The 23824-nt window shown below is 45.4% G+C and overlaps 1 protein-coding gene and 1 long non-coding RNA gene across 2 annotated transcripts in view; one reads left to right on the forward strand and one right to left on the reverse strand.

The window, feature by feature from the left end:
* LOC308591176 overlaps positions 1-19493 on the reverse strand; it is a 230257-nt gene extending 210764 nt beyond the window's left edge. Inside the window, exons 1-6 of the long non-coding RNA XR_014010026.1 lie at positions 19451-19493; positions 17508-17634; positions 14609-15029; positions 6328-6553; positions 3176-3853; positions 89-261 (exon numbers count right to left, since the gene is read on the reverse strand). This is a non-coding gene — a long non-coding RNA (uncharacterized lncRNA). The remainder of the gene's footprint in view (positions 1-88; positions 262-3175; positions 3854-6327; positions 6554-14608; positions 15030-17507; positions 17635-19450) is intronic.
* Positions 3897-23824, forward strand: part of PERM1 (PPARGC1 and ESRR induced regulator, muscle 1) — a 74310-nt gene continuing 54382 nt past the window's right edge. The window contains exon 1 of the mRNA XM_081201522.1: positions 3897-4004. The gene's annotated coding sequence lies outside the window, so the exon portion shown is untranslated. The remainder of the gene's footprint in view (positions 4005-23824) is intronic.

A 23824-nucleotide genomic window follows, 5' to 3' on the forward strand; every position in this document is an offset into this window, starting at 1 on the left:
CTGAAGCATTTATCTGGGGTGAATCCAGCACACCCCTCTGGATCTTGGTGCCTCATTCATGACCCACCCTCTCAGAATACCTTCTTACCTTGTCTTCCCAGAAGCAATTTGTACCATGTCATACTGCTTGCGATGAAGAGGTGAAGCAAAAAGTGGTGGTGGTGGGGAACCCTTCCCAAGCCTTTCCTCTTTGAAGTGACAGTGAGTTCACTTATTGGAAGAATTGCTGCTGCAGCTGCTGCTTTGGTTCAAAAAGGCTTTCTGTGGGAGAGAAGAAGAAAAATGCGACAGGGAGAGGTTATTCCTATTACTTTATTTTCAGTTCTCATGGCATACCTTCCAACGGGTCACAACCACGCCGTACATTTAAAGTATTCTTATACAGTACCACTTTAAAAGCCACATCTTTCCCTCAAAGGATCATGGGAGCTTTTTATTCATCACAGTGCTACAATTCCCAGCAACCTTAACAAGCTACAGTTCCCAGGATTCTTTGTAGGGGGCGTCATCAATGTCAAAGTAGTATTAAGAGCATTCTGGGGAAGATGTCAGAAGATGATTTTTTAAAACAAAACAAAAAAGTGGGGAAGAGATAGTTTGCACATATGGAAGACCACCTTCTTCCACATTGTCCTGCCCATACTTTAAAATCTGCAGGTGGCACCCTCTTGGGGGTCCCCACACAGGATGAGATACAGTAGTGGCTCCACAGATGTGAAACTTCCTTCCTATTAAGGTACCGGTACATCTGGCCCCATCTCTTTATAAGTTTAGACTTCTGGTTAAGATAAAAAATTTTCAGTGAATGTTTGGAGGAGGAGAGACCCGATTTGATAAGCATATTTTTATTGATTTTATTGCATTTATATCTGACCTTTCTCTCTCCAAGAAGCTCTTTCCCTCCTTGTTTAACCCTCACCCCACAACAAACCTGTGAGGTATGTTAAGTTAAGAGGCAATGACTGGCCCATGGTCACCGAATGAGCTGTGGTTTTTTTCATTTAGGCCAGCCTACCCAGTTATGTACAGTGGTACCTCAGGTTACAGACGCTTCAGGTTACAGACTCCGCTAACCCAGAAATAGTACCTTGGGTTGAGAACATGATGAGAACAGAAATCGTGCGGCAGTGGCATGGGGGCAGCAGGAGGCCCCATTAGCTAAAGTGGTGCTTCAGGTTAAGAACAGTTTCAGGTTAAGAATGGACCTCTGGAACGAATTAAGTTCTTAACCCGATGTACCACTGTATGTACTTTTATTTTCTTACGTGTGTTTTTTAACTGCTGATTTTATTTCTAAAGTGTGTTTTTTAGATTTAACTTTTTTTTACCGCAGACCTTTATGGATAAATTTAATTCATATTTTATCCCATGTAAACCGCTTAGAGGCACTTTTAATGATTAAGCAATATACAAATTCCATTAAGTAAATAAAGCAATAAATAGCGTACACCCACAGGAAGGAAAGCACCCGCCTGCAGGGCCCCTTAATTTGTCGTGGTGGTTTGAGCTTGGAAATAATAAGGTGTGGGTCTTCCAGCTTTTAGCCTTACAAAAGTGCTGGCTCTGCAGCTCAAGCTTTGATACTTTGACGACTACCTTCTCTGCAAATGCAGAGGGGCAGCAGGCAGGATTTGACACTGACCTTTCCCTGTTCCTGCCATGGTGAATTCCTAACAAGCCAAAACAGCCCAATCCTGTGCAAAGTTAAGCACATCTAAGTCCACTGAAATCAATGCACTTTCAGCCAGCCTAACTGTGCACAGGCCTGCCTCCTTAAGAAGCTGCAAATATTTCTTCAACGTTTCCTGCTTGAATTTCGCTAGGTCGTTCAACTCCTGTCAAACAAGATGAGCTATGACTTCCAGGGACATGCTGGCAGGGCCCTTTCCCATGGCAGAACAGGGAGAGGGGGAGCCCTCTTTCTTTTAACATCTGAAACAAAAGACTGTTTGTATCAAATTTCATCCTGGGATTTCCTTGTTTTAATCTGCCAGATCTTGAAACTGTTAAGCTCACTAACAGATACCCCTGGAGAATGGAGGTGGGGTGGAGGGGGTGGGGTAGAGCTGCTTTCAAAATGTAGAGCTTGGAAGTATGAAAATTTAACCCGGAGGGTGGGGGATACAATTTGCGAAGAATTAAATTCTATAAATTAATTCAGCATCTTCTATTTGGGTGTGTTTTATGGCTTAGCTCCTGTACCTTTAACGGTTTTGTGACAGTTCAATAGATGCAGCCCTTTCAAGCAGGATGGTGTTAAGTGCTGAGGCTGTTTCACCTGTTGAACATCTGCCTGTCTCAAAGTTGTTTTCAGGCTCAAAGGCCCTGACAGAAAAAAAAGACCTCAGAGAGCACAACTGGATGAATGGATATGTAACACGTATAGTGTTCTGAATGCTCAAGTTATTATTGTTGATCATTCAAATAGTGTCATCCATTTTATCATCATCATCATCATCATCATTATTATTATTATTATTATTATTATTATTATTATTATTATACCGCCCTTTATCTGAAGATCACAGGGCAGTTCACAACATAAAAATACAAAATGAGAACACAAAATACCGGTACATAATAAAAACACGAACAAAAACAGAAAGAAACCAATAACACCCCCATAACACAGAGCTACAATTCCCAGTATCGTTAACAAGCAACAGTTCCCAGAATTATTTGGGGAAGGTGAAATGTGCTTTAAATGTATAGCATGCACCCAACCTATGTTACAGAATGTTTGGGGACTAATTACCACAATAACCCTGTAGGCCACATCACTGCTGTTACTATAATCAAGGCAGAGAGAGGTTGTCTAGGCTGAGGCCAAATCTGAGGTAAAATTTGTGACAGAGGTAAAACTTGAACCAGGCAGAATTTCTAACCTGCCATTATGCTATACTATTCCTCAGAAAAGTATCGAAGCCTCTTGTTCCCAATTTTGCTGAGCGTGTGATTCAGCAATGTTCGGAACCTAGAGCGAGCAAATTGAGCATTTTCAAATGTACGTGCCCACAAATTACCTCAAGAACCCTTGTGAGGAGCCTGCAAATTAAGCCAGTGCTGTTAACTATAATCAAGGCACAGAGAGAGAAAGACCACCTAGACTGGAAGTAAAATCTGAAGTAAAAAATTTGCAAGTGAGGTAAAACTCGAACCAGGCATCGTTCCTAACCTGCCATTATGCTATTCCGTTCCTCAGGAAAACAGAGGCGCCTCTTCTTTCCCATCTTTATAGCAAGATTTGGTGAGGGAAAGAGTGCAATTCGGCAGAGTTCAGAACCCAGAGCGAGCAAATTGCGCATTTCAAGATGCATGCGCTCACACGCACACACCACAGAAACCCACCATGCTTTTAAGCTGAGCTGAGCTGACGAGAGAGGTCGCCAAGAGACGAAACGCCATGTGTGGCAGCGAGGCTGTCATCTCTTTCCCAAAGTGACTTTCTCCTCTGGAAGGGGGAGCTTCTGCATTGCCAGAACGGCCGTGGGCATGCCGTGGGGTGGTCTTGACGGTGCTGAGCGACTCTCCGGCAAATGAGCCCTGATACCTCAGCTGCGCACTCCTCCCCAGCACCATCCTTGTCAGAGCTTGTATTGTCCGGGCCTGGTCGAAAATGCCCTCTCTTGTCCTATGGTTGCACTGACGATTTGTCCGCAGCGTTTGAGCTCCTCTGACACGGCCGAAGCACAGAAGCCGCCGTGGAGCCGCTTGGTTAAATGGCTTTCAGAAAGGGTCGGTGACACGGTGTGGAAAGGGCAGCTGTTTAAGAACATCCATTTATTTAATCTGTGCGTGGAAAACAGCAGGGAAACAGACGCTGGTGTCCGAGGCCTGCGCAAGTTGGAAAACCCTGAGGAGAAATGAGGAAACGGGTCAACGTGGGTCAAGAGGGATCACTGTGAAAAACATCTCTAGGCCAAAAGTCTCTTCAGCTTTCACAGTGTCTACTCCGTGTCTACTCAGAAGTCAGCCCCGTTGAGCTCAGCAGGACTTGTTCCCAGGTAAATTAGTTATAGGGTTATTCTTTCTTTGTTACATTTGCATCCCACCTTTCCTCCATGTAGCTCAAGGTGCCATGTGTGATTCTCTTATCCCCAATTTTATCCTCACAACAACCCTGTGAGGTAGGTTAGGCCAAGGGACTGTGACTGGCCCGAGGTCACCCAGTGAGTTTCATGGCTGTGGGAGGATTTGAACCCTGGTCTCCCAAGCCCAACACTCTTGACTGTGCCACACTGGCTCTGCAGTTGCAACGCAGCCTTAGGGTAGTTGCGGATCCGATCCTGTAATTCACAGTACTATGGGCTGAATGTGAGTTCAGTCATACTCAGAATGGACCTACTGAAATAAGTAGGCTTAAACATCAACCGTGACTAACTTAAACCCATTGATCGCATTGGTTCTACTCTCACTACGACTTAAGGTTCCAGTTATCACTTACTCCACAACCAGTGCTCTCCCACTGCTAGTTTTTGAAGCTGTGTGCACATGTTAGCTCCAATCCATGTTGATCCTGTCATTTTGTAACAAATACCGCTGTTTGATACATGGTTTCCCCCCCTCAAACCAGCTTCAATCCCACTAGAAAACTTAAGCTGCATTCACTTCATAGTTAAGAATGGTGTGTGCATTCGAGACCACTGACTTTATGAATACAAGTTCCAGGGGGTTGCAGGAGAGGGGAAACAGGAAAGGTCATGTGTATCAGGTAAAGACATCCCTACCGCCCTCTCTGATGTGAACAACACCAAGCAAATGCAGCTTGCAATGCAGCGGGGGGAATGACCTTGCTGGGTTTTAAACCACTGATATAAACATACCCTTTGTCGGATTCAACCTTATATTTCTCACACAAAATCTGCCACAAAGGAAGGGAAATAGCTTGCTAGAACAAAAATGGTCAGATTGGGATAAACATATTAGCAGCCATTTTAAAACTCTCACAAATTCCTCAATTCCACACAGGAGCACATGTTTGTTTATTCATGCTAACCCACAGTTTGCCTTGCTGTAATGTGTGAGCCGAGTCCAATTAAGGTCTATCCAGAATAGAATCGTTGAAATTAATGGACCTACGGTATGTTAAGTCCTGTCTCTTAACTTCAGTGGATCTACTCTGAGTAGCTCTATCATTGGATACAACCCCTTTGGCTGCATACAATTAAAGTAAATCCCCACCTCTGCGCAAACAAAATAGAAACCTGGGAATTGTAGTTTGCCCCCTCACAGAGCTAATGTAAGGTGTGTATGGTGCCAAAGGTTATAAGGACAGAGTTGTGGTACTTGCCACAGATGATAGAAAAAAAATCAAAATAAGCACCCAAGTCATTTCTGAAACCACTTTCTACACTGCATTTGTAGATATCAGGGAAGGTTCTAAGGGTAAGGAGAATAACATTTCCTGAGGCTAAAAACATCGCACAGTTTCTTTTGGAGCTTTGGGAAATGGGCTAGATTTCCAAAAGGTGTGTAGCCTTGGAGTAAAGACATGCAGACTGGGCAGCAATGAGGAGCAAATGCACATTTGCAGTGTGCCATAAAACTGATTATGCAGGAAGACAGACCCTGTGTTGTGAGCCATCCTCAGATCCAGAAGGAAAGTCATTTCCCTTCCTAGTTTATAGACTGTGCTCGTTTGATTGCTTGGAAAGGATACCAGGGAAAACAGTCCTTGTAATTAGCTAATGAGGGAAAGACAGTGAGGAGCAGCTTTGAAGCGCCCGAGCATGATAAAGGTCAAGAAGTTTGACGAGTGTATTGACGTCACTTCCAGCATTTGCTTTTCTTCCTTGGCCTGCTGTCAATTCATTCTGTAGAGACATTGGGACGTGGTGCCTGCTCTAAAATAATAATCTGCCTGGCCTATGCAGAAAATATCACTGGCATTCGTTAAGTAGCAACAGCTCCAGGTACCCTCCTATCTCCCCCCTCTTTGTTAAAAAAAACCCCTTGCTTTCCTTATCCGATCATCCCAACAGCAGCCCCCTCCTCAAACCTTCTCAGCAGTCAGATTACAGCAATTGCTTTCAGATGCAAGTAGCTGCAATAAAAGCTCTGGCAGGGGAAATTTGCCTCTGAGGCGCAGAAGGCAAAATCCAATCCCATGCAAATCTGATTATCTTTTACTGCCATAGACACCTACCTAGTCTACTCGTGGGAAAGTTAAAAAATAAAAAAGAGAAAGAAACCGAGCATGGGAACAGATTAACAAAGACCAGGCATGCAAATTTTGGAAATGGTACGTGGTGAATCTGAAATCTAAGAATGCATCTGCAGGTAGACTTTCCCAGCTGTTGATTACGCAGATCTGAATTTAGCACTTACAAGCATGGAAGATAAAACTAATGATGACTACTAGCCATGATGGCTATCCTCTGCAGTGCCACAAATCCAACTTAACGGTGTATGTAACGCTGAAAAATGTCAATCACTTATCCTGAACCTGGGCAGCGGTCTTTCCACAAGGGTTGACGTTAATGCCGAAATCCAGCATCGCCTGAGCTCTACAAGTGCAACTTTCTCCTGATTGAAGGGCAGAGTGTTTGGAGACCTGGACATTCACAGGGAAATAAAAATGCTTGTTTACAAAGCTATTGTACTACCAACCTTACTGTACGCTTGTGAAACATGGACCAATTATAAACACCATCTCCAACCCTTCAAAAGATTCCATCAACAGTGTCTCTGAAAAAAATTACACATCACTTGGGAAGACAGGCGAGCTAATGCCAGTGTACTGGAAGAAGCAAAGATCACCATTATCAAAGCAATGATTCTTCAACATCAACTTCATTCAACTGGTCATGTTGTGGGGATGCCTGATTATCGTCTTCCAAAGCAACTACTCTATTCCAAACTTAAAAATGGAAAGTGTAATGCTGGTGGTCAACATAAGAGGTTTAAAGACTCTCGCAAGGCAAATAAAAAAAATGTAGTATAAACAAAGACCGTTGGGAAACACTGTCCTGCAAGCGCTCCAATTGGAGAACAGCCTTTACTAAAGGTTTCATGGACTTTGAAGATGCTCAAACTCGGGATGAAAGGGAGAAATGTGCTGAAAGGAAGGCACACTTGGCAAACCTTCACCGTGATCAGGTCCCGTCTGGAAACCTATGTCCCTATTGTGGAAGGATGTATGGATCCAGAATTGGCCTCCACAGTCACTTACGGACTCACTGTTGAGACTGTGTTCATGGAAGACAATCTTACTCTGCTATGAGTGATCACCAAAGAAGAAGAAAATAAGAAGCTTTTTAGCCGCACACAGCCTCCTAAGGAGAAAAATTGTGGGCAGTGCCTGGCAGCAGGTTGGTAAATTATGTGTCAAGGGGTGTGAACCATGCAAGGTCACGTCATCATGGTTGTGGCACTTCTCAATTGGTGCCTTCCCTGTCGGGCGAATGTGCCTCATCAATGTGCATCACTGTGGTTGGTAGGGAATGGCAGAATTTTGAAAGGTACTATGGGAGTGGCTGTCGGTGCTGCTATGTCTCGACAGCTGTTGCTGCCTGCATTTGAATTACAACTCTATTACACTGGTGTAAACCCTGGTGCAGCAGAAGCCCAGAATAGCAGCAGTAATAGTTAACAGTAACCCTTCTAGTTGAATAATTGAGGAGCAGGTTTGCTCAAGTGTGTTGCAGGTAGAAATACTGTTTGTAATGAAGTGAGAGCAGTAGTTTACTTGCTTGAATTAACAAATAAGAAAGTTTTGAGAATTTACATGCTGGATTAAAATTGATTAATTCATTGAGAAGGGGATTGTAAGAAAAACACTGGAGCCTAATTTGAATAGTAGAGTGCCTGGTATTTGGTGGGCAATCTCATCTTTTATTTCCACACTGTGGCTGCAGACCAAATCACCTGTCAGGAGAGCTATGAGATTCAGGTGAGGGTCAGATGCCTTGTCAATCCCAGCAGGTATATAACAGGAAGACCGTCCAGGCCAAGCTTGTGTCTGTACACTGAAAGTGACAAACTCAGACAAACAAATTTTGATGAAGTTTTGGATTCTATGATTCTATGGCTGGCAATGGCTCTCCAGGATTTTCCAGACAAGGAAATTCCCAGCACTACCTGGGACCTCTGAGCTAAAACCTTTCCTCTGTGAAAGATACTATTCTAGATATGTGAATGTGTGGTACAACCATTTGCATTTACCAATAGGAATTGAACTGACATACCTGCTAATCAGTCCCCAGCATCTCAGTATTGTCTACACAGACTGGTAGTAGCTTTCTAGGGTTTCAGATACAGTAGATGCATTTCCCAGCCCTACCTGGAGATGCTGGGTGGTTAGGAAAATAGAAAGCACATGAATTCCTGCAAAGAACCAAGAGAATGGAAGTTTGTGCAGGGTACTGGGAATCATAGCTTTGTGAGAAGCAAACTACAGTTCCCAGGATTCTTTGGGAAAGACATACTTGTTTTTGTATGTTTGCAGCCTTAGTATAGCACAGCTTTCTATTTTTCTAACCACTGGAAGGCAATAGTTTGCAAGTTAAAGGATGCTGGCAGAAATCACATTTAGAAACCCAACCTTAATATTTTCATATGACTGGGCCAGAGTGGCAACTAGTTTGTCATTGCCCACAAGAACGCCACAGAACAGACCACTTGCTCTATCAATTTGTTTTTCAGAATACATCCATGCCATATATTTGAAGCACATAGATTCCCCTAAAGAATCTTGGGAACTGCTAGTTAACTGAAGTCTCCAACATGTTATTGGAACAGCTAGTTGGGACAGGAGCTATGGTCCAGCAAAGCGGTTTCCTTAACAAATGTCAGGAACTTTATATAATTGACATGCAAAGAAGCTGATGTTCTCACAAGTGTTCTGCCCTCTTGCCTAGCAAATACGGGTGTCACCAAGCTGATTGCATTTTTCTTGCAGAGAAAACTACATAACAAACTACAGTTCCCATGATGCTTCTAGGGGAAGCCATGTGCTTCAGATGTGTGGTTCAGAGGTGACCTTACCCCTTCTGTTAAGTCTCTTGAACCAAGTAGAAAGCAAACACAAAGAGCTGGTGGATTTTGTTATTTCTTTCTTTCTTTCAACATCCCCACTCCACCATGCTCTTTCAGTGGTCAACATTTGATGCTTAGCCCCCGCCCCACCCGCTCTCTCTCTCTTTTTAAAAAAAGAAAGGAGGTATGGAAAAGTTTACTTGGCCATGGGATGAATAGATGGCAATTAAAAGAAAAGGACAATGCCTGGCCCTTGTGCAGAGGTACGAGTTTAGCTATTAAAGGCTACGGCTTAGGTCAGATTGGGACCATATGTCACCATTCCAAAGCATAGTGGTGCTTGGTATCCCTGGATCCCAAATCAGCTGGGCCCATTCTCTCTGTGCCTGGGTGAGCCCCCCTCCCCACCCCCCAACATATATTCATAGCCCACACGAAGGGCTGCCTAGAAGACAGAAACAAATTGATACATACAAGCGCCCACCACCATTGGGGCTCACATGACACATTTTAAGCAGACAATAAAAGCACATTTCAGACTGTTTAAAAAATCTTGAGAAAGGATCGGTTGCCACGGCGATCAGATGGTAGGCCCCTCCGACGCGGCCCATTAAACTCCAATTGCACCTTATTCATTAGGACTGACTCTCAGGCGGTAAAAGGAGGGGGAAAGCAGGAAGAAAAGGACTTTTTTAAACGGGGTGGGCCTAGGGAGAATGAATCTGTGCAATAACCAGTTTGTTCATCAATTCAGGTGTTGTTTAATTTGTCCTGTTCAGGGGCTCCCTTTGTTTAAGCCCATCGCCCCATTGACTTATAATTTCCAGCACTCTATTAAGATGGGTTTCTCCAAACCCACGGGCATCACTTCATCGCTTAAAGCGGAAGGAGGGGGAAAGAATGGAATAAATCAAAGATGGGGAGATTTTCACTTTAGGAGTTGATGATGGAAAGGCTTGTAATTTCGGAGACGCCTCTTGGCTGGATGTTTTGCAGCAACAAAAGAGAGAGGAGCATTTGCCTCTCCTTAGGCGTGTCAAGGGTGCAGTGTTCAGAGTGTGGGCCACGTTTCTCTCTCATATTAAACTTTTGGGGACGGTGTGCTGGTAATGTGCCCCGGAGCTTTTCAGGAGGCAGAGAGAACAGAAAAGACCTTTTGAACTTTAAAACACAAAAGGTGTTAATTTGTTACCACCCGGCCATATTTGGTGAAGTTAAAAAAACAACAACCTAATGCTGCCAAAGTAATGAAAATGTTCAGATCTACAAAGGCCTGTAACTTCATGTTGTTCAATGACCAAAGAAGGGAAGGCAAGGAAAATACCAGCCTGCATGTTTGAGGGTAAGACCAGCCCTAAACATTTTGGTGCCTGAGGTGAAAAGATCCAAAGTACACCCCATACCCAGTAACCAGAAAATCCTTAGCCCTGAAGAACTTTGCTAGTTTCACTGAAACTCACTCAAAATTCCACAGACCCCCCCCCTTTTTTTTTTGCCTGAGGTGGCAGCCTTCCAAATAATCTTAATATTTCAAATCAGGCTATATCTAGCAAAAAAACAAAAACCCACAAACCTATATAAGTGCAGAACTTGCTGGACCTTTTCTTCACTATTATGAAAAATAATAATAATTCCCCCCTTGCACTGATGATCCTCAGACTTTTCTGCCTATGGAGGAACCCTCAAAGAGACATCAGCCATGTGAGCTGTTAAAGTGCTGCACTTCTGTCAGGCAAAAAGGGAGCAATCGGAACCCAGCCTTCACCAATATGAATTCTGTTTTTAAGTGAGAAGGGAGCCGTGTCACAAACTGCTATGTTTTGTAGTTCTCCCTCTTCCCGGGAAACTCTGAGAGCTGCAGTTCTGTGAGCGAAATAGGCGGTTGGCACCCTTTACAGTTCCCACAATCCTTTGGGGGAAGCAATAACTTTTTAATTGTTATAATGGTGCTTTAAATATATGGGCCCACGCCTACATGCAGCCCTTCCCACACCTCCTTGAGCTATCGTAACTAGTTTCACAGCTCTCAATCCTGCCCTGTGACTGGCAAGTTTGCACTCAAAGCAGAATCACGGCCATCTTGATTCAGTAAGCCCACCAAATTAGAACGGAATAAGATGTCCACCCGTGTGTGGTGAATGGCAGCACAGCAGAGAAAATCAAGATTCCCACCAGTTCCTTAAGTCCCAATTATTCCCAGATTATCTTTTGAAATCGGGAGATCTCAGCTGAATAAACCAGTTGCCTGAATTACTGACAGCCGGGTGAATCGCTAAGGAGAGCAAAGAGGGAGCTGAGCTCCATGGGTTAAAGGTGCCAGTCCCCTTTGGTGACCTCTGGGGGCATGGGATGCTGTGTTATTGACTGACGGGCAGATAAACAGCCGCACCGTTTGCTGTCTCCTTTGGCACGCCAGTCAGGCAAACAACAGAGGGCAAGGGCCTTCCCGAAGTTAAAGAATAACTGTTTGGAGGAGGACGGGAGACCCTGGCGGCTTCATCCTTGCTCTGGGGGCTTCAAATCAAGCGTGGGGTAAACAGCTTCAGAAAGGAAGAGAGGCAAAAGTCACCTTCGTGGTTACCAAAAGGGGTTTTGCTCTGTAGCAATGAAGGCTTCCCCCCTGCTTTTGTCCCAGACTCTATTAAACGGCTTTCCTTATCTATCTGTATATCTATCTATCATCTATCTATCTATCCATCCATCCATCCCTCACTCCCACCCACCCACCCTCATTGTGCATGGCAGCAGTAAGCAAAGAAGAGATCTCTCCTTTGAGAGGCACAGACAGTTGCTAAGAGGAGAGATAAATGCCTTTCCTGCCAGGGGACGACTTGTATCTGACCTCACCTCACTCCTAGAGGCTCAATTTCTGTGCAAGGGTTTATGTTATTCACTATCTAGGCCTGCAGAAAATTGCTCTGAACATCTGCACACCTTACATGACTGGTAGGGCTAAAGTTGGCTTGGGGAGAATGGTTGCCCCATATTAGTTGGGTGGCTTCTCCCCTGACCCTGCCCTTTGCCCCCTTGCACTTGAAAAACAGACATGGAGAAGAAAGTCTCCGAGAATGAACAGTGTTTCTTTCACCCTTCTCCCTCAGCTTCCCATTGCGAATGAATAACCTGCGCCTCAAGACACATAACTAAAATCTGAAGACTGGGCCTCAGAGCTAAACAGCACTCAGCTCTGGAGCCTTCCATTTTACACACCAAGCTACACCTGTTTTTGGCTGTAGCATCCCAGGTAGTTGACTGAAAACTGACCCTTGCGGGCTCCCTTGAACTTGCAGACAGATCTGCCTTTTTCAGTCTGAGCCATTCAGTTAACAGTGGCTTCAGGTATCCCTGTTGCATCTCCTTCACACCCAGTGGATAGTAAAGACAGGTGTAACTATGCTATTTTGCTGAATGGTCACCACTGTTCCTGTTACTAACTGCATTCGACAGAGCTCAAGAGGACATCATCATCATCATCATTATTTCATTGCTTTTTACACGAAAGTGCTTCAAGGCAACTTACAATGTAAGAACAAGAAACATTAAAACTAAATGTAAGGACCACAATAAAACAAGAACCTAAAATACCTATATATAATTTTATATAAAAAAGGACAGATTCAACCCACACCACTAAAAGAACGAACAATAAAAAGAGGCCATGGACATTATCCCCCAAATTAAAAGCCAAAGCCTGAATAAATAAAAATGTTTTTGGCTGGTGCCTAAAAACAGGCAATAATTGTTCCAGGCGTGGCTCCCTGGGGAGAGCACTCCATAAGCACAACTGAAAAAGCCCTCAGAATAGGGGTGCATGGAGAAAAGGACCTCAGATGACAAACACAGGGTCTAGCTTGGCTCATGCCTAGATTTCTTCCCATGTTATCCTCACAGTCCTATAAGGTAGGTTTGGCTGATAGATAGCCTGGCCCAAGTTATCCTAGTTAGCTCTAGGGTGAGTACGGATTTCAGCCAATGTCTCCCCAGTACAAGGCTACTCTTGTACTGCTATACCACACTGTCCAATGGCCATTTAACCTCAAAGTCCCACTAATCAAGTGTGATGTCTATGGTATGCATCCAGTGTACATTATTTTCAGTGTACATTATTTTAGTTACTTCACTTTTTGAAAACAAATAGCAGTTTATCAGAAAGTTTGTGTCTGAAAATGCAATGGTGTTGTTAAGGAGTGGGGATGGGGAGAAAAGAGGAGAGTTAAATTATAAATAAAGCTGGGGGGGGGAGTTTTTGCACTGCAATGAGACTATTGATTTCATTGTGAGCATAGGAACAAGAGAAGGTCCAAAATCAAAGCATTCCGTGGTCATTTTTCTATCAAAAAGTAATGTTGGGTGAATAACCTATTTACATGCCAATGTGCATTGCTGAACTGACCCAGGGTGGGGGTGGGGTGGGGGGACATACAAGCCTTCTATTATCCGCAATCAATAATTGCTAGAGTTCCTGGGAGTCACCCTACTAAGAAGACGTTAACGAGGTGCTCCCTTGCACGAGGAGAGACAGCAAACGAGGTTTTAATTGGCAATAGATTATATTTATCAAACTGACAGCAAAGAGGGGTCGAGGGGCAGTCCTCTTGGTCGCTGTGTGGGTGGGGTGGGGGGGAGTAAGGGCTTAAAGGTTGGAGAGGAGGAGGGTGATGGAGGGGAGCAAGACCCTTCCCATAATCTCACATCATTCTGAATTATTCATTAGAGTCCTTCAAGAGGGTGGATAAATCAAGGGTGAAACAAAGAATGCAAGATGCTATTGTGCTATCACTTGAAGCCAACTTAAACCCAAGCCAAGTGATGTTGAAGGGGGACAGCTAAGGGGAAGGCGAGGAGGAGAGAGAAGAAGAGAGCGCCATTTGAGGTCATTTAGCAATATGGAGTGGCAAAGTTATTAAGACGTGTTTAAGAGATGAAACTGGATATTTTGGTTAACCTTAGCTCATTTGAAAGGTTACCTACTGGATAAAGTTAAACTATATAATCTGGGGGGGGACCAGAATAATAATAATAAATTATTTACTATTACTATTATTACTATTATTATTATTATTATTATTATTATTATTATTATTATTAAAAATTGTATACCGCCCTACACCTGCAGGTCTCTGGGTGGTTCACAAGATAAAATCACAATATAAAAATACAGAATACATAATCAAAATAAAAACAGAAACAACCGAATTAACCACCACACCAAAAATTTTAAAAAACCCCACATTTTAAAAGGGCATTGGATGACAATCAACCAAAGGCAGAATAAGACAACCATCTGCATTTCTTCCTGATGCTAAAGAAGATAGAATGCTTATTTGGCAGACAGAATGCCACATCTCCATCTATTCACAAAGCGAAATAAGGACACTTGTGTATTTGTAATACCTTTTATCATTCCAGTCATCATTGCTAGAGCCTCTCTGCCCTTCCTTGAATGCTGACCTGTTAAGACATCCTCCCCCGCCCCATTTTCAAAAGTGTACTCATCACAGCACTAAATTACTTAAATCAAACAAAATGCATGAACTTGGGTCAAACCATTCCAAAGAACAATACAGTCTTAATGTAAATAAAAGAGGGAAATTAATAACATTGTGTTTAAAAATTCAACAAAAAACCTCACCAATATACACATTTTGCTGCAGACTTCTTCTTTGGCAATCACTTGTAGCCAAGTAAGATTGTCTTCCATGAACATGGTCTAAGAGTGAGTCAATAGGTGACTGTGGAAGCCAATTCTGGATCCACACGTCCTTCCACAATAGGGACATAGGTTTCCAGGCGGGAGTTGATCACAGTGTGGATTTGCCAAGTGTGCCTTCCTCTTAGCATGCTTCTCCCTTGCATTCTGAGTTCGAGTGTCTTCAAAGTCCATGACACCTTTGGTAAAGGTTGTTCTCCAATTGGAGTGCTTGCAGGCCAGTGTTTCCTAATTGTCGGTATTGATACTACATTTTTTAAGGTTTGCCTTGAGAGAGTCTTTAAACATCTTTTGCTGACCACCAGCATTACACAGAATCACAGTACTGAGTGCAAGAAAAAGCCTATACAACAATGCAAACTCAAGTTCAGCAATAACCAATACTGATTCAGTTACTGAAAAAGTTTTTCATCTCTGTTAAATGCCTACTGGATACCAAAGGATGCATTCTTAAGGTTACTAAATGGAGCTTATTACAAAGCACCTTTCATGCTTATTCCTAGACATTACCGTATTTTTCGCCCTATAAGACGCACTTTTTCCCCTCCAAAAATGAAGGGGAAATGTGGGTGCGTCTTATGGGGCGAATGCAGACTCCTTGGCTTCAGCGATAGCAACACGAAGCCTCCGAAGCCTGCGCTCCGGAGGCTTCGCGTTGCTTCCGCTGAAGCCAGGAGAGTCTGCTGTTTGAGGCTGGCGGTGGAGGAAAGCAGCGCTTCCCCCATCGCCAGCCCCAGAGGATGGGGGGCAGCAGGAAGGCGCGCGACGCCTTGCTGCTACTCTCCAACCCGGGTTTGAGGCTGGCGGTGGGGAAAGCAGCGCTTCCCCCATCGCCAGCCCCAGAGGATGGGGGGCAGCAGGAAGGCGCGCGACGCCTTGCCGCTGCTCTCCAACCCTCCTTTGGGCTTTTGCGGGAGATGGGGAAATTCCCCCACCTCCCGCAAAAGCAGGCAAAAGCCGTGCGCTCTTTAAAGGGGCTCCGCGGCTTCTGCTGGCTTTTCTACGAGGGGGGGAATTCCCCAACCTCCTAGAAAAGCCCGCAGGAGCCGCGCACCCTTTAAAGAGCGCGCCGCTCTTGGGGGCTTTTCCCCAAGGAGGGAGAAGGGACTGACTGGCCGCATCAGTCCCTTCTCCCTCCTGCGGGCTTTTGCGGGAGATGGGGGAATTCCCCCACCTCCTGCAAAAGCAGGCAAAAGCCGTGCGCTCTTTAAAGGGGCTCCCCGGCTTTTCTAGGAGGTGGGGGAATTCCCCAACCTCCTAGAAAAGCCTGCAGGAGCCGTGCACCCTTTAAAGAGCAAGCGGCTCTTGGGGGCTTTTCCCCGAGGAGGGAGAAGGGACTGACTGGCCCTTTCAGTCCCTTCTCCCTCCTAGTCGAAAAGCCCGCAGGAGTCAAGTGGGGCTCCTGTGGGCTTTTGCGGGAGGTGGGGGAATTCCGCCACCTCCCGCAAAAGCAGGGAGAAGGTCTTGGAGTAGCGCACAGGCTGCGTGCAGCCTGTCCGCTGCTCCCAGAGCTGCGGGGGGGAAATCATATTTTTTTCCTTGATTTCCCCCCCTGAAAACTAGGTGCGTCCTATGGGCCGGTGCGTCTTATAGGGCGAAAAATACGGTACTTTTATTGTGAATTCATGATTATTTGTGCTGGTGATGGTATTTGGGGTGGTTATACATCATCCCTCTTTCAACACTGTTTGTCCTTGCAAAGGTTTGGGGGCAGACATACTGCTTCATTTGCAACCAGCAGTGCATGTCCCTCATAATTTATGCCTGAAACTTTCCATACCATAGATGATCCAGGGTGGTTGTTCTTTGTTCCAACTTTTGTTGCATTCTAGTGCAAGAGTGCCCCTCCAGCTGGTAATAATGCGCTAACATCGGGGAAGCATCGCAGAACTCATAAAGCAGAATGATGTGAGGATGTTTATAGATATCCACCACTAATGCACAATTGTTGCATCAATGGCATGCCTTCTGAAGTGTTAGTAATCTGACCATCACAATTTGCTTCTTATAAAACAAAAAACTTGAGAATGTTTAATATAACATATAAGCTTACAACGTATCTAATGCCTATGCCTGTATAATTATACTGTCTTTATTTCAAAGATTTGCAAACCATATTTGGATAACTGAAAGGTTTATAAGACACCTTTTGGCGTTATAAGACACCTTTTGGAGTAACCTCACAAGACAGCTTCTATACAGTATTAAAATAAAAATGCTACCAAAGTTTTTTATATATAAAAAAACCATCATACAATAAAATATAAAAAAAAGCCATGGGTTGTATCAGATGTTACTCCTACTCAGACCAGACCCATTGAAATTAATAGACATGACTATGAGCCAGTGTGATGCAGTGGTTAGAGTGTTGAACTAGGACATGAGAGACCAGGGTTCAAATCCCCACTCAGCGATGATGTTCAAATCCCCACTCAGCGATGATGTTCACCTTGGAACAGTCACTGCCTTGGAACAGTCACTGCCTCTTAGTCTAACCTTCCTAATAGTTTCTCCACCCCCTTGATTAAATGTGGATGCGTTTCTCAGAACTGGGGGCATCACCCTGTTCCATGCACTGTCTTTTAGCAAGATGTCTTCCATCAGTGAGCAGAGTAAAACCTCCTCTGTGGCATCCTTGTTATGGGACCACCTTCCCAGAAAAACATGCCAACCATCTTTCTCCAGAGTGCCTCCTTCTGTGTGCACATTCTACTTCTGCTTCCATTAAGCAGGTTGCGCAGGGTTTGATCTCATTTCCAAAAAGCCAAATGAATAAACCTGTTTGACCAACTGTAGGGATGGAAATTAATGTGTCACATACCTCATGGGAAGTAGAAGCTTTTTCCAACCACTTTCCACTTGCTTTAAAAAAGGCAAAAACAAAACTATTGTCTGTCTCCAGCTTTGAGATCTGGCTTCTTTTATTCTTCTTCCTTTCCCTGCCTGAGCTGAGAAAAGAAAAGGGTGGGGGGGGAATAATCTAATGAAATATTTAAGATTTTGGTGGGCAAGAGAGTCTCAAGAAGGTATTGTTTGCTCCCGTCTTTTGTGAGGAAGATGGGAGATGGCTGTAAGCAGGTTGCCAGGGGCCGCACCATATTGATGGGAACGGAGTTGGCATTGGCTACAGCTGTGGTATCTCGATTCCCAGCTGAGACACCAGCCTGGAAGCCTTTGTCCAGCTTTGTGAAGAGGACACGGAGGGGCCAAATTTACACAGACTTGATTGCAATTGCTACTAGGCTTTCTTTCTCCCCCTTGCTTTGTCTCCTGTTAGAAAATGGGAGAAGAGAGAGGGCACACGGGGGAGGGAGGGTTGACAATAAATGATGAATTTCATCACTGCTGGGCCACATAATAAACTCAAACACAGGAGAAACCCCCAGCTTTTCCCCTTCCCTCTCTTAAAGACATCTCCCACTGCTTTGCCTTCTTGGAACCTGATTTTTTCCCACTAACTGCTGCCTGATTTATAGCCGCTCCCTTAGAGGGAGCATATGTGGCAGAAGCCGTTTAGCAAGGGGCTGACATTTCGCTTAAGCAACTGTGAAAGGGCAAATTTTCCCTGAAACAGAGCTGCAGAAGAATTATGCTCAGTGGCTTCGTTTTGCTCCTCCAGTTCTTCTTGTGGCCACCAGCAGTCCTCACTACACACACACACACACACACACACACTACATAACATTGAATCGCATCCTTGGACTCTCTCCATTACTGAATCCACAGTACCATTCCTCGGTTCCGTTCTCATCAGATCACATCCACAGCATACATTTAAAGCACTTTTATGCCACTTTAACAGTCATGGCTCACCCCCTCCACAGCCAAGATTTCTGGGAGTCGCAGTTTAGCCCTCACAGAGCTACAGCTCCCAGCACCCTTAACAAGCTACAGTTCCCAGGATTCTTTGGGCGAAGCTATGTACTTTAAATGCGTGTTAAATGTGCTTTAGATGTATGGTGCAGAAGTGGTCAAAGCACCGATGATTTTAACAGTGTGGGGTTCAGACTTGGGATATGCGCGGTTGGGCACAATGCCATCTGTGGATCCAATTCCATGCCACGTATCAACACTGTCCATGAATTTGCCATCTCACTCTAGGCAGGAGGGGAGGATGGGGGGAGGGGATCTTCCCACTCCGATCAGCGCCAGATTTAGGGTGGTGCGGGCAGTTTCCCTACACGGGGCACCAAGGGAGCACACAACAACAACAACAACAATCTACTCAATACTTGACGGGGGGGGTGTTGTTCTCACTCAGGGTGCAATGTTACTAAGTCCGCCCCTGCTCCCACCTGAACACCAAATTTATTTGGGAAGAAACTGGTTGCGTGATGCCAAGATGCACATAAAAATCAGTGTGGTTAGAGGGTTGGACACCTGTGTACTCTCTCACCCTCCTCACACCCCCACCACCACCTTGCAGTCCCCTTGATCCACAGCTTGTTGTGGGGATTAAATCAGGGTGAGAACCATTTGAGCTCCTTGGAGAAAAAGGATGGGATATAAATGCAATAAATAAATCTCTCACAGACACCCACACCCACACCACATTCACAAACTCCTAGATGAAGGACTAGCCTCACGTGAAGGCCAGAGCTTCTCCTCCAGCCCAATCTGCACCACTGCCCAGTAAAAATATGACATGGCGCATGGAGACTGCAGTTGCTGCTGCTCCTTGCTTTTGTTGCTGCCCCACGGTGGAGGCGGTTCCATCAGGGAGAATAGGGCACTGCCCGACCAACTTCACTCTGCCCTTCTTACAACCAGTCCACGGGATGGCAGCTTCTTCCATTTCAGTGTTGTCCTTGTAGAACTGTGCAGCAAAGAAGAGGAGGGTGGGGACAAAAGTAGAATTGGTTGACTCTGCTTCTCATTGGCTCTGGCTGTGCCTGTTATTGTCTCTGGCTCCACCTTCTGTTTGGCCTCCCTGCCTTCCGTTCCGCCAGTCCCAGTGGGCAGCAGTCATCAGTGCTGCCCCCCTGTGTAGTTTTTGCCAGTGAACAGGCAAGAAGTTATAACTGTGGAATTCACTGCCAAAAGATGTAATGACGGCCACCAACGTGGATGGCTTTTAAAGGGGTTTTGGCTTGGACATACCAAGGGGCAGGGGTCCTGTGCTGATAACGCCCAATGAGTCTGCAGGGAAGGAGGCAGTCTTTGAGATATTGGGGGTGGGCTTATGTTAATTACCACTTTAAACACTAATGCAGGGCTTCTCAAACTGGTCCATGGACTACCAGTGGCCTGCAAGTTTCGTTCAGGTGGCCCGTGGCCCATCTGCAGCAAACCTGTTTATTTTCCATTGTGTTTTTATTGCTGCTTTTATCTCTTCTATTGTACTTTATTCCACTGCAATTTGAATGCTATGGAATGGCAAATTGCATTTCAAATAAAACACAACATATTAAGAAACAAAAGAAGCAATAGCAATTCAGTTAAAAGCCAATGCAGCAGCTAAGAGCACAGAATATTATAGCTGCTGCAAAACCAGTACAGTATATGGTCCACCAAGACCACTAGCAATTTTCAAGTGGTCCACAGGGGGTGGACGAGTTTCGGAACCACAGAAAGAGTGAATTGTGCCCCAGAAATTAACTGGCAAGCCAGTCTTTCAAAAGATGCACACAAGGGAGTTACTGCTTCAGTACATCCTCCCATGTCTTCCTCTCTGCCACACACTCCCAAGCAGTGAATTCCACTCTTTTAACAGGCTTCCTCAGGTCCCTTAACAGGGAGCTGGAGCAACTTATGAAGATTACATCCTCCTCAAGAGGCCTGTTATTTCTTCATTTAAGTGGGTGGGCATGACGGTAGTTTTTCGGTTTTTGTTTTGTTTTGTTTGGAGGAGGGAGGGAGGGAGGAGAAGAAACGAGTAATGTGATTGAATGTGTGTGTGTTGCTTCATTAGAAGGCTGGTGGGGTCCCCCATCCCCACCCCCTTCCCCTGCCTCGTGACATGGAAGGCTGGCACGCAAAGCTGCGTAGTTAGTTGTTATTAATGACCCTGGCTCTGGTTTGGTCCTCAAGGGACAATCTGACTTTAATAAGCCACAGCTGGAGGGTGGTTTCCGGGCCTGCCGCTGAGGAGGGAGAGAAAACATTTCAGGCACAGGGGAGACTCAAGCAGAGCAGGGCTGTAGGAAGAAGCTGTGTGGATGGGGACCACACTGCTGTGTTGACAAGCTTGTGTCTCAAGGTGTGTGTTTTTATTGTACAATTGGACAAAAAAAGGGGGAGAATTGGGGAGGGGAACCAAGTGTGCTGTTGGAAAGCTGATAATGTGCAGTTCAAAAGTGTGTGGCGACGGGAGGGAAGATTAGCATGGTATCCAACTATGTTTTACTTAGCTTAGACCCATTGACATTAATAGACCTAGGTTAGGCCATATTTGCACTATATATTTACAGGCAGGATCATATCACATTAAACAGTCATGACTCCTCCCCCCCCCCCGAAGCATGGTTTGTTAAGTGTGGTGAGGGTTGTTAGGAGACCCACCTTTCCCCCTCACAGAGATATAATTCTCAGAGTGGTTTAACAGTCATCCCCTCTTCCCAGGAAACTCTGGGAATTACAGTTCTGTGAGGGTTTTCCTAGCACCTCTCAGCACTCTCAGCATCCCATGATGAAAAGTCCAGCATCCTGTTCTCACAGTAGCCAACCAGATACCGCAAAGGGAAGTCCACAAGCACAACAGCACTCTTCTCTCCTGTAGCTTCCAGAAATTGGTATTCAGAGCCATACATTTTAAACAAATTTAAATCACACCCACCCTCAAAAGTGCACTGGGAACTATAGTTTGTTAAGGCTGCTGAGAACTGTCGCCATGTGAGGGGTAAACTATGGTTCCCATAATTCTTTAAAGGGCAGGTTTGCTTTAAATGTATGGTGTTTAGATAGTTGTAACAGCAGCAGCAGCAGCAGGGAAGAGCAGGACCCAACCCAGGGACTGATAAAAGACTGGTTGAAATCACTGAGGGATGGGTGGTTATAGGAAGGAGAGGGACAGGAAGCCTTCTTCCTAAGGAGGGAGGGAGAGAAAAGGGAGAAATCGTTGCAAAACATTGGAGAGAAAAGAATTGGCGTCGCCCCCTCTAAATTTGGGCTCCCTAATGCATTTTTCTGCTGTCAGGTTGGGTCACCCAAACTAAGCTGTGAGCGGTGACCTTGACAAGGAACCAACTTCCACGAGCCAAGAGGAGGGAGGGAAGGAGGCCTGTGGGGAGGGAGGGAGCATGGTTAAAGAAAAGCACCTTCTTTTCAGTATGTACACAAGGAGCGGAGGTTGACACGCCGACCTCAACGCTTGGCGGCCGCCCAGCTGGTTACACGACTTGGCAAGGGAGAGCGTGAGAAAGCAGGGGGCAAGAGCTGAGTGTCATCGCAGCTGCAAAAAAAGGGAAAGGGGGGCTGGGTGGGGAACACTGTGCTGAACAGAAGAAGGGGGGGAAACCACCCTAATTAGAAAAATATGCGGCCAGAGGCCTTTCCGCCGTGAAAACACAGCCACATTGACCCTCTGCTGCCAAATGTGCAATCTAAGTTATTTGAGGCTATGGAGTGTGGGATTTTTTAACTAGGCTGCAACAGGGTATGCCGAGGAGGAAAATGGACTGGGGGTCAGGGTGGAAGGGTGGAAAAAGCTCCACAGGGACCATAACTCAAAGCTGTCATCGCAAAGGGTTGGAAAGGAGAAGAAGCAACATCACTTCCTAAAAGGGACAAAACTTCATTGCAGCTTCCTAGACCCTGTTGTTGTTTTTGCTGCTGCTCCTGGTAGTTGGACTCTTTTCTGCAGAGGCCCTTTGCAATCAAACAACAATGCTTGAAAATCCTGTACTTGGGAACAACATCTGAAATGAAACCCCGAACCACCCCTACTTGGAAAAAAAAAATTAAGTGTTTGATGTATTTGTTCTCAAACCAGGTTCAATCCAACTAGCTCAGGCAGTATTCAAACTTAAGCCAGTTTGAGACAGCCCTCACGCATGCGCAGACAACAGCTTAATGAACAGAGGCTTAGTGGGGTGTGATTGCAGGGGAGGGGGAACCAAAAAGATCATGCATGTTGGATGAAGACATCCTCGTCCCCTCTCTGATGTGTGCAACCATTCAGATGTGCCAGGGCTGGCTGATTACCACACTGTGAAATAAATGAAACAGTACCAGGGCCGGCAAGGTGAAGTGACTGCCTCAGGTGGCAGGATTCACAGGGACAGCAGGTCCTGATGTCCATCTTCCTTCCTCGTTCCTGGTGTAGATCTTCCCTCACCCCTTCTTCCCTGGCGGGGAGGGGAGTGCAATTTTGCAATCTGCCTGAGGTGCCAAATTATACTGGGAAACCTGTAGCCCAGTGTTGTTCTTGTTGGATTCCCTGATCATGGTCAGGGCTGCTCCTTTGGTCATCCCTGACCATAGGCCAAGCTGGGTGGGATTGATTGGAGTTGGAGAGGGCCACAAGTTCCCCAGTCCAGTTTTAACCAATCAAATCTGGAGCAACCACTCATGCAGATACACAGCAGGGAGCCTCATTTCTGGATGGTGCTTACAGCTCCCAGAAGCCTTTTTCCTAGCCCCACCTCTCCTCCCGTTTCCTTTGACTCTCCGCAATCCGTCTCTGACAGAAAAGACACATAGGCATTATTGGTGCACATGATGGTGTAGGGAATGAGGAAGCTGAAGGCCTCCAGAAGCTGGACTTCAATTCCCATCACCTCTGACTGTTGGCCAAGCTGGTTTGTGTCCAGCAACATCCAGAGAACCACACAGGTTCCCCATTCCCGAATTACCATCTAAATCAGCCTTTCTCAACTTGTGGGTCCCCAGATGTTGTTGAACTACAACTCCCAGCACCCCTAGCAAGCAAGGCAAGAGCTCAGGGATGATGGGAGTTGTAATCCAACAACATCTGGGGACCCACAGGTTGAGAACTGCTGAAAATGCAGGGGTGGTGGGTTGGAACTAGAATACCATCAACACCAGAGTCTAAAGTTACCTAACTGTACCACCAAATATCCTCAGGGATCTTCTTATTGAGAAGCATACTGCCTCCAATGGTAGATGGCATAACTAGGGGTTGGTCAGGTTAGCCTCCACCAAGAGCGCAGGCCCAGGGGGGCACAAAAGTCATGGCTC

This window comes from Podarcis bocagei (assembly GCF_964188305.1).
Source record: "Podarcis bocagei genome assembly, chromosome: 7".
Classification (NCBI taxonomy): domain Eukaryota; kingdom Metazoa; phylum Chordata; class Lepidosauria; order Squamata; family Lacertidae; genus Podarcis; species Podarcis bocagei.